The sequence below is a fragment of the Rhinopithecus roxellana genome, chromosome 8 (genome assembly GCF_007565055.1).
Source record: "Rhinopithecus roxellana isolate Shanxi Qingling chromosome 8, ASM756505v1, whole genome shotgun sequence".
NCBI lineage: Eukaryota > Metazoa > Chordata > Mammalia > Primates > Cercopithecidae > Rhinopithecus > Rhinopithecus roxellana.
The window spans coordinates 48,382,311-48,392,057 of record NC_044556.1 but is presented as its reverse complement, the minus strand read 5'-3'; the positions used below and the strand labels follow the sequence as shown (position 1 = coordinate 48,392,057).

Here is a 9,747-nt window from a genome sequence, read left to right as displayed (position 1 = left end):
TAATTTTGAGTCATAGTAGGAGAGTATGGCCTGGCTTGAGTGTTTTATAGAAATGTACAACATGGCTGATTGCTTTTATTTTAAATCCAACAAATCTCCATTTCTGGTGAGAAAATTTTGTTAAAACCAACCAACCAACCAAGCAAACATAGAAGAATATGAAGAAAAAAATAAAGGATTCTGTGCTTCCCAATCTCACTTGATTGCTGTCTTCTATTATATACTACAGGGAGGAAGGGGGCAATGTGCCCAGGAAGTACCATGTCCTGTTTTGACAATCATCTGGTCTCCTTGGGCAAACAGAAAAGAGGGAAAGCATAAAGAAAATAACAGAAATTTTGCAGATATTTCATCTCTGGGCTGGGCACAGTGGCTCACACCTGTAATCCCAGCACTTCAGGAGGCCAAGGCAGGCGAATCACTTGAGGTCAAGAGTTCGAGAGCAGCCTGGCCAACATGGCGAAACCTCATCTCTACTAAATATACAAAATTTACCCCGGCATGGTGTCCAATGCTTATAATCCCAGATACTGGGGATTACAATCAGCTGAACCGGACAAGATGGAGGTTGCAGTGAGGGGAGATGGCCCACTGCCACTGCACTGCACTCCAGCCTGAGCAACAGAAGGAGACTGTCTCAACGAAAAGAAAGAAAAAAAGAAAGAAAGAAGGAAGGAAGGAAAGAAAGAAAGGAAAAAAAAAAGAAAAGAAAAGAGAAATTTCATCTTGGCACAGGAAACTGCGACTGAGGCTTTAAGGAAAGAAGGAGAGAGAGAGAGAGAGAGAGGGAAAGGGAGAAAGGGAGAAAGAGAGAGAGAAAAAGAGAGAGAGGAAGGGAGCGAAGGAAGGAAGGAATTTCACCTCGGTACAGGTAACTCTGTGACTGAGGCTTCAAGGGCTCTTCTCTGGCCCTAAGCCCACAGTAGATTTTGCCTCATTTTCCAAGATGCAAATGAAATGATAGAAGTCGATCAAAGGAGAGGGCAGAGAGGAAGCAAGAGGGGTGGCTCCTTCCTGCAGGTCCACCTTCTTCAAGTGTTGCTTGTGGGATCAAAAGAAATGCCTTGACATGGGTGGGTGGGAACTATTGCTACTTATTAGGAATTCAGACTACTACAGCGAACTTGCATTGCGTGGTTCCATGGTGTAATGGTAAGCACTCTGGACTCTGAATCCAGTGATCGGAGTTCGAGTCTCGGTGAGACCTTACTGTTTAATTAGGATGGTAGTGCCGTCTTTTACTCCCTAAATGGAATGGGGATTCCGCTGACGTTCAGAAGCTCTGTGCTGCAGGCCTCCGTGTCCCTTCTGCTACCTCTGTCTGAGCCTTGCGATGTCGCCGGTGCTCTTCGTCCCCTCTTCTTCTCCCTCTTCGGTGTTCCGTGCCCCAGAAACCGGGTTCTCACAGTGGCCCGGACTACAGGGAAATCGCCGAATCATCCGGTCGGGGTGACCGAGCCTGCAGGGTCCCCTTCCTGGGCCAGCCTCCTGGCACCCAGCAATCGGAGGCCCGGATCCCTACGCCAGGGACCCAGCGACCCAGCAAGTCCCCACCCCCTCTCAGGGCGACCTGGGCCTCGGGGTGAGAGGTCTCCTCCACCAAAAAGGCCGCCGCCCCTCAATCCTAGACCCCGAGATTCCTTTCGCCTGGGAAATCTCCTAATGGCACCCATTGCCATTTCGGAAAGTAAACGGTGGCGTGAGAAATGTTGATGGGGTTAGCTCAGTCATTGAAGATTGTGTCTCAGTTTAGGGTCTATGGTTCGAAACCTAATTTGGGAGTAGCACTGTTTTATTCAGATGGCCCATCTGATTCTGAATGTTAATTTATTCTGTTCTTCATATTCAGATTTTTATGCCGAATTTCTAGCTCCTACGTCTCCATTGCGAGCCCTAGAAGTCACTGTTTCACTAAGCTTTGGAACCTGACTCCGGGAGATCTATTCTTTCGTCCCAGGATCTCAGCCGGAAAGAGAAATCCGCGCGGCGGCCTCTTCCAGCGCGCGGGCTAGGGGAGCGGGTTGTGATCCTCTGTCGCCCCGGCCGGGCTCCCTAAGGGCCACGGGAAAGAGGAACCTGAGCAGCTCTGAGGGGCGAGTCTCTGACGGTGGGGCTCCCCCTCGTCCTGCCGGGACCCTGCCCCAAGGAGAAGACGCCTTTGGACGCTACCACAGTTAAGAAACGTTTTCTCCTGCTCTTCAGAGCACTTGGGATAAGGCTCCTGATGGGTCTTGGGAATGAACTAAGATGTCGCTCCAGACATTCAGGACCATCCCTCTGATTTTCATATTTTGGGGCTGAGAGCATTTATGAAGGACTGAAAAACACCACAGTCTTTGAGAGTCTCCGTTTGGAGGACGAGGGGGTGGGAGAGGACGCCTTCTTGGCTCCTTGGAGTGGACTAGAAGGGAAGGAAACACACAAACTCTGTTTCCCCTTGCAGGCTGGACGGCAGGGCCTGGGGAGGAAAATTGGACAAAGAGTAACAATATTTATGTACAGGTTGGCTGCACGCATTAAAAATTGTTATCCCTAGAGGTAAGTGTAGGAAGAGACCAGGGCACTGCTGTTCACCTCCAGCTTTGCAGCATATGTAAATTTGACAACAGTGTATAGTGCATAAAAATTCATTCCTGTTTACAAATAATTGATCACAACCAGTTACAGGTTTCATTGTCTCTTCTCCACTTCCACTGCTTCATTTGATTAGCCTTACAGGAAAAAAAATTATTTGTAAATATGATATTGTTTCAGTTGATCCTCAGCCCACCCGTTCCCCACCAGCTAAAAGTAGTTGGAACAACAGTTGTGCACCACGTGCTGGGCTCATTTTTGTATTTTCAGTAGAGACAGGGTTTTGCCATATTGGCCAGGCAGCTCTTGAATGCCTGGACTCAAGTGATCCGCCTGCCTGGGCCTTCCTGCTCCTCCCTGCTGGGATTACAGCCGTCAGCCACCCCACTTGGCCATCCTATTTTGAATTTAAATATTTTGTAGTCATCACTCTTCAAAGATTCTGGGTTTTGTTGCATGTGCATGATGGGGTTCAGGACATGCTACTCCAAAATATAACATCTTGGGGTATTGAATATTTTATGTTTAATTAATTTGAATAAACAATAGAAACAGGAAGGTCACTGTCACCCTCCCCCTGCCCTTTTACCCTAAAGTCAATTATAAGACCCTTATGTGAGAGGTGCCCTCTCTGTACCCAGAGGAAAGGTGCATTCTGGAGTCTGAAGACCCAGGGACACAGAGGAGCCTGAACACAGAGGCCTGGCTATGTTTTCCCCAGTTTGTTACTGTTAGATCATAGTTTTATTGTCTTATCATACTTCTCCATGACCATCCATTCTTCGATAAACCTACAGTTAAAAAAAAAAAAAATCCTGAGGTTTAGCTGTTTCCATGGGCCCTCATTTCCTTTGGAAGGCGCTCCTGTCATGTAAAACTTACATTAAGTAAATACATATGCTCTTCTCTTGTTAGTCTGTCTTTTGCTGTAAGGGTCTCAGCAGTGAACCTAGGCTGGGTGAGGAAAAGTCCTATTTTCTCCCCTACATGTAGAAATGTCTTCCACTGTAAAACTATAAAAATTTTATTGGGGCAGATTTGAAGCAAGAAGTTGAATCATTATTCCCCTTTGGATGAGCTGAACAGATGAGCTAATAAACTCCCAGCTCCTCCCAGATAGAAATACTTCTCTAGCTCATTCCCTGAAGCTCCTTGAGGGTCAAACCTGCTGGAGATTAAGGGGCCTAACTGGGATCTCCCAGCCCAGGAGGTTATTGTTGGTGAGAGGTTTGCTGCAATTTCTCTGGGAGGGTGCACGGCCACTGGAAAGTATCACTGCTGTAACCTCAGTACAAATGGTTTTCGTCACATCTGCTCTTTGTGCAGTGTTGCAGGCAACATACAAGAGCTAACATGCACATGAGTAACATATGCACATCATCAACTGTGCCTGAATCACAAAGTGCCACATGTCACGCACAGTTGATGATGTGTGTATGTTTACTCATTTAGTCCTTACTTCAGACAGAGGTCACACCATCACCTTCATCTTCCATATGAGAAAACTGAGATCCACAAAGACGTAACTGACCTGCCCAGGGTCACTCAGCCAGCCAAGGAGGATTTGAAAGCAGGAATTTGAAGTGAAGGCAGCCTGGCTCCAGAGCCACTGCATTTTTACTGCTGCTAACAAAACCACCCTTGCAAAAATTATGACAGTGAGAAAAACCTGGCATAGGAAAACTATGACTGTGAAAGAAATCTGACCTAACTGACCGCATCTTGCTTCTAACCTCTGAGCTGCCCTTGTCCATTCCTGGGCATAGGCCAGGCTGTGAGAGGAGTTTAGTTCCAAGTCTAAGTCTAAAGCAAAGATGATTGCCCCTTCCTGAGAGAAACCCCTTCCTAACTTGGGGATCAGAGCTCCTCAGCAAAGCTAACAAATTAGGCATGAGATTAGAAATTATGCCTCAAGAGCCATGCAGCCAGAAGCCACGTGATTCCTAAGGTCCCCAACTGTGCCTTTATATAACATTATTAGTGTCAAACCTAAGATTGGTGTTTAAGATATTTTTCAGACCCTGCCTTATGATGGACTAGCTGGTGCCACTCACACCAGTAAACTGGCTCACCTGGTCTGGTGGCCCCCATCCAGGGACTGACTCCGTGCAAGTAAACAAGCTCTTCACCCTGTGATTTCCATCCCCAACCCAACCAATCAGCTTTGCCCATTCCTAGCCCCCTGCCTGCCAAACTATCCTTGAAAAAACAAAAAACAAAAACAAACAAACAAAAAACAAAACAAAACAAAAAAACCCTAGTCTCTGAATTTGGGGGGAGGCAGATTTAAGTAATAATAAACCCCTGTCCTAGTCCCTCAGCTGTGTCTGCATTTATTAAATTCTTTCTCTATTGTAGAAAGCCTGCTGTTCTCAGCTCCATTGGTTTATCTGGGCAACAGGCAAGATAAACCTACCGGGCAGTTACACTAATAAAAGAGAAACACAAGTGGTAAGCATGCTTGAAAAGAAATCTGTGTATTTCTTTTGAAGAAACACAAAAGGAGGAGGAATGGTAAGACAGGCAATACACTGTCCTAAATATTTTCATGATTCTCCTGCCTCCTTCATATCCTTCTTGTCCCAACAACTTCTCCCCAGAAACCTTCAACTTAAACATGGTCCTGCCAGAACTGGGTTTGTCCTTCCCTTTACATTTTCCTCTCACCTGCTCCACACCCCTTCCAAATCTAATCTGTTCTTTCACTTCCAGGTCATTGAGGATTTTCCATTTAAAAATATAAAAATTCGTAAAGAGGAAGATAACTGGTCATCCATATTCACACCTCCTGGAATTAACTACTGTTAACATATCTGTACATTTTTCTTCCAAATCATTTTTAAGCTATTGTCGTTTTTTTAAAAAATGTATACATGCTAAGCATAGACTGTACCAACAGTAGAGAAAATGTAAACATATGTAAAATTCTTGATCACCTAAATTTCAAAAATAACTTCTCATAACATTCGGGCAACACTGGAGTCATGGTATTGTGGTATATCTACAGAGAGAATGTATATTTTAGCTAGACTGTCCCCCCAGGCCCTACAAAAGAAAAAATAAGAAAAAATAATAAAGAAGGATATATATACCTGAAAAAATTGCAAAATAATAAAAAATACATATTTAAAAATATATAAAAATATATATTAAATATAATTATATATTTAAATAAATATAAGCATATATATGTATGCTTTTATAAAATTGAGCTTAGACTCTTTTTATTTTACCAATATTCCATTTAATAATGCATCAACTCAACTGCAGACAAAGAGACGGAAACACAAATGAAGGAATTCCTGAACTCCCTAGCACAGTTAGAGAGGCATTTTTCTAAAGGAATTTTCTAAAGGGTAAACATACATTAAATTAAGTAGAAGACATTAAGATTTGGAGTGGTTTTCTTATTCCTTTTTACAACCAAGTTGAGTAAGGTGTGAGCTCACTATGGTACAACGCATCCATTTCAAGTTTGATGACGTGTCTATTACTCTAAAAGGTTCTCTCGTGCCCTTTGCAGTCAGTCCCGCCTCCCCCCACCCCGACCCCAGTCAGTCCCGCCTCCCCCCACCCCGACCCCAGTCAGTCCCGCCTCCCCACACCCCGACCCCAGCAATCAATGATGTAGTTTCTGTCACTATACAGGTTAGTTTCACCTGTTCTAGAAATTCACCTTGATGGCGCCACACAGGATGCTCTCTTCATCACTCGGCATAATGTTTTTGAGATTATCCATGCTATCTCATTTTTCCGTAACGTGTCCCATTTTATTGCTGGGTAGTTCGGGTAGCTGGGGTAGATCGCAGCGCATTCTGCCGAGAGGTGAGACTGCGGTTCTGACTTGCGGGCCTCCGTAAACATGAACAAGGGCACCTGGACGCGGGGAGAGCCGTTCCCCTACAGAAAGCAAGCATGTTGTGTCTACAACCGAACGAGGACACGGCTTTCATCCCAAAGAACAGCACCAAAGGCCCTGCTTTCATCCCAGAGAACAGCGTCGAGTTTCTGCCTGGCTCTGTGAGGTGAGAACACATTCCCCGCTAGCACAGAAATCCCACAAACTCCTGTGGGGGCTGCGGTTAGAAGCAAAGGCTGTGTGAAGGGTGACTCTGGGGGCTACGAAGAAACACGAAGGTTTTCACACAGCGTTAGAACCTAAGAGACTGGAGACAATGAAGCAATATCTGCAAAAAGGAACCCCACGTAGAAAGGGAAGAGAAGGGCCTTGCGCAGTCCCCCACTAACACAAGCTACGCAGTTGAATTTCTCACAGTTGGAGAAAACGCGAGGAACAGCACGTGGGGAGTGCAATGGAAAAGCCTCGTTCTAGCAAAACCACCTTCAGGACGTTATCTTCGCTGTCAGGTAAGTATGAGTTTACACACCTCCGCCCTGCCACAGCCCCACACGCCTCACCCTTTACACACACGGTCACTTGCCCCGCGCATCCCCAAGCCCTACTAGCCCTGACACACAGCTGGGACTCTCAGGTCCGACCAGCGGTCCTGGGCTCGCTCCTACAGCACGGGAATTCCTTCGTGGCGAAGCAGCCGGTGGCGAAGGGGCAGCCCCAGCGCTGCCTCATCTACGTAGAAGTCGCTCTCTCCGTGATGTCACCGACAGGGCCTTTCCCGTCCTAGTCTGCTTTTCCGCCCCATCTTCCGCCACTCAGCCGAACAACTTGCTGCCAGAGCCTGCGGGGGCAGTGACCTCTGCCTCTACTTCCTTTCCCTCCCTTCTCCGCCCCTGATCTTTCCAAAGAAGCGGGTGTTTCTGTTGTAGTTTTTTGTTTGTTTTTTGTTTTGAGCCGGAGTCTCGCTCTGTCGCCCAGGCTGGAATGCAGTCGCATGATCTCTGCTCCCTGCAACCTCCGCCTCCGGAGTTGAAGCGATTCTACTGCCTCAGGCTTCTGCGTTGCTGGGATTACAGGAGCACGCCACCAAGCCCTGCTAATTTTTGTGTTTTTAGTAGAGACCAGGGTTTCACCATGTTGGCCAGGATGATCTCGAACTCCTGACCTCAGGTGATCCGCCGGCCTCGGCCTCCCAAAGTGCTGGGATTACAGGTGTGAGCCATCACACCTGCCCAGAAGCCAGTTCTTAGCCTGTGTTGCGGAGGACCTCTTTGGCAGACAGCTGGAGCCTGTCCACGGTTCTTCAAACAATGGCTTGTAATGCACAGACTAAAACATGTAGGATTACACAAGAAACTGGTTCTCTTCACATCGTTATTCTTGTGATGTAGCATTCTACTTGAAATTGGAAGCCGTTCAATATCAGAGAGAAACCATATCTATGAAACTAGAGAGGCTGCTCAGATGACTGCAAACCAACCATCCTTACTTGTTTTACCACTAGTAGTGTTATAAAGACGGTGGTCCAATTTCATGAATCTTGTAGGGTTTTTTCAAATACAGCAATGTACAAATATGCTGCCAGCAGAGCACACTGGACACTCAGGCATGGTGCTGGAATTTGTCATCTCTTCCACAGCCTTCTCTAGACCTTAGCACTTACCTCATGTTAGCACTTTATATTCTGCAAAGACAGAAACAAAGTGGTCCAAATTTGGAGGAAAAAAAATTGAGGGGAAATTTTATTTGAGGTGCTTGACTGATTACTTTCAATCTGTAGAACACAACCCCAAACTCGGACAATACTCCACAGACTCCAAATCTATCAGACCAGTTTTTCCTGTCCTTTGCTTTCATATAAATCGAATCATAAAGTATGTAGTGGGTTTTGGGGGAGTATAACTGCCCAATGGGTTCATGTTGCCTGCTGCCTAGACAGAACCAATTTATCAAGACGGGAATTGCAATAAAGAAAGTTACTCACCCAGAGCCAACTGTGTGGGAGACCAGTTTTATTATTACTCAAATCAGTCTTCCTGAGCATTCTGGGACCAGAGTTTTTAAGGATAATTTGGTGGGTGGGGGCCAGTGAGTTGGGAGTTCTGATTGCTCAGGTCGGAGATGAACTCAGAGGGAGCTAAAGCATCCTCTTGAGCTGGGTCAGTTCCTGGGTGGGGGCCACAAGATCAGATGAGCTGGTTTATCCATCTGGGTGGTGCCAGCTGATGCATCGAGTGCAGGGTCTGTGCAATATCTCACACACCGATCTTACATTTTACAATAGTGATTTGATCCCCAGGAACAATTTGGGGAGGTTTAGCATCGTAAGCTGGAGGCTGTGTGACTCCTAAACCATCATTTCTAATACCGTGGCTAATTTGTGAGTCCTGCAAAGGCAGTCTAGTCCCCAGGTAGGAAGGGGGTTTGTTTTGGGAAAGAGCTGTTATCATCTTTGCTTCACAGCTAAACCATAAACTAAGTTCCTCTCAAAGTTATTTTGGCCTGTGCCCAGGAATGAACAAGGACAGCTTGGACGTTAGAAGCAGGATGGAATCAGTTAGGTGGGATCTGTTTCGCTGTGATAATTGTCCCAGTTATAATTTTTGCAAAGTCAGTCTCAGGAGCAGAGGCATAGGTTTGACTTCTTTCACTCAGTCTTACATCTATGAATTGTTCACGTTATTCATGTGGTTATTTGTTTCTGTGTGTATTCCTTTGTATGAATATAGGCCAACTTACTTATTTATTCTACTGTTGCTGAACATGTTGACCTAAAAGAAAGAGGCTGAAGCACAAAATATAATTTAGAGTTTACTTGGGCCAATGTGAAGGCAGCTGCCTGGAAGACTCACACCAAAGGAACCTTGGATCTGAGCTCCCTTTGGCCTTTGTCACAAGCAGGTTTTTAAAGGTCAAAAGGGAGAACGCACGATGGACTGATAGAAAGGTGCCTGTCTGGAATTCTCATTGGTTTTCAGAAATAGCACTGATGAGACATTGGCTATCCGTTGTTACGGGGTGTGGGATATAGTGTTTGGTGTGGCATTATTAGATTAATTTACACCTACCTGGGGTGATAGCAAGCAGTTCCAACAGATGAATACATAGCTCAAAAGGAAGGAATCAGAAAGTGGTTGCTGTCTTGATTTAATGTCTCTCTGACCATGTGAAGTGGCTCACATTCCTCAGATAAAAATTCTTTTAAAAATCTTTCTTCTTGAAAGCACTGGCGATCAAAAGCTCAGCCAAGGTGTCCCTCTTTGCCAGGAAGGCTCATTCCCAGAAAGTCTTTCTCACACTAAGGGCAGGGAAGGAAA

At 45.7% G+C, this 9,747-nt stretch overlaps 2 non-coding genes across 2 annotated transcripts; one reads left to right on the top strand and one right to left on the bottom strand.

The window, feature by feature from the left end:
* The first annotated feature begins 1,135 nt into the window (after positions 1-1,135).
* TRNAQ-CUG lies at positions 1,136-1,207 on the top strand. The gene has a single exon. It is a non-coding gene; the product is annotated as a tRNA-Gln (tRNA).
* Positions 1,208-6,794: 5,587 nt separating this feature from the next.
* LOC115899306 lies at positions 6,795-6,950 on the bottom strand. Its single transcript, XR_004059056.1, has one exon. It is a non-coding gene; the product is annotated as a U1 spliceosomal RNA (small nuclear RNA).
* Positions 6,951-9,747: the final 2,797 nt, after the last annotated feature.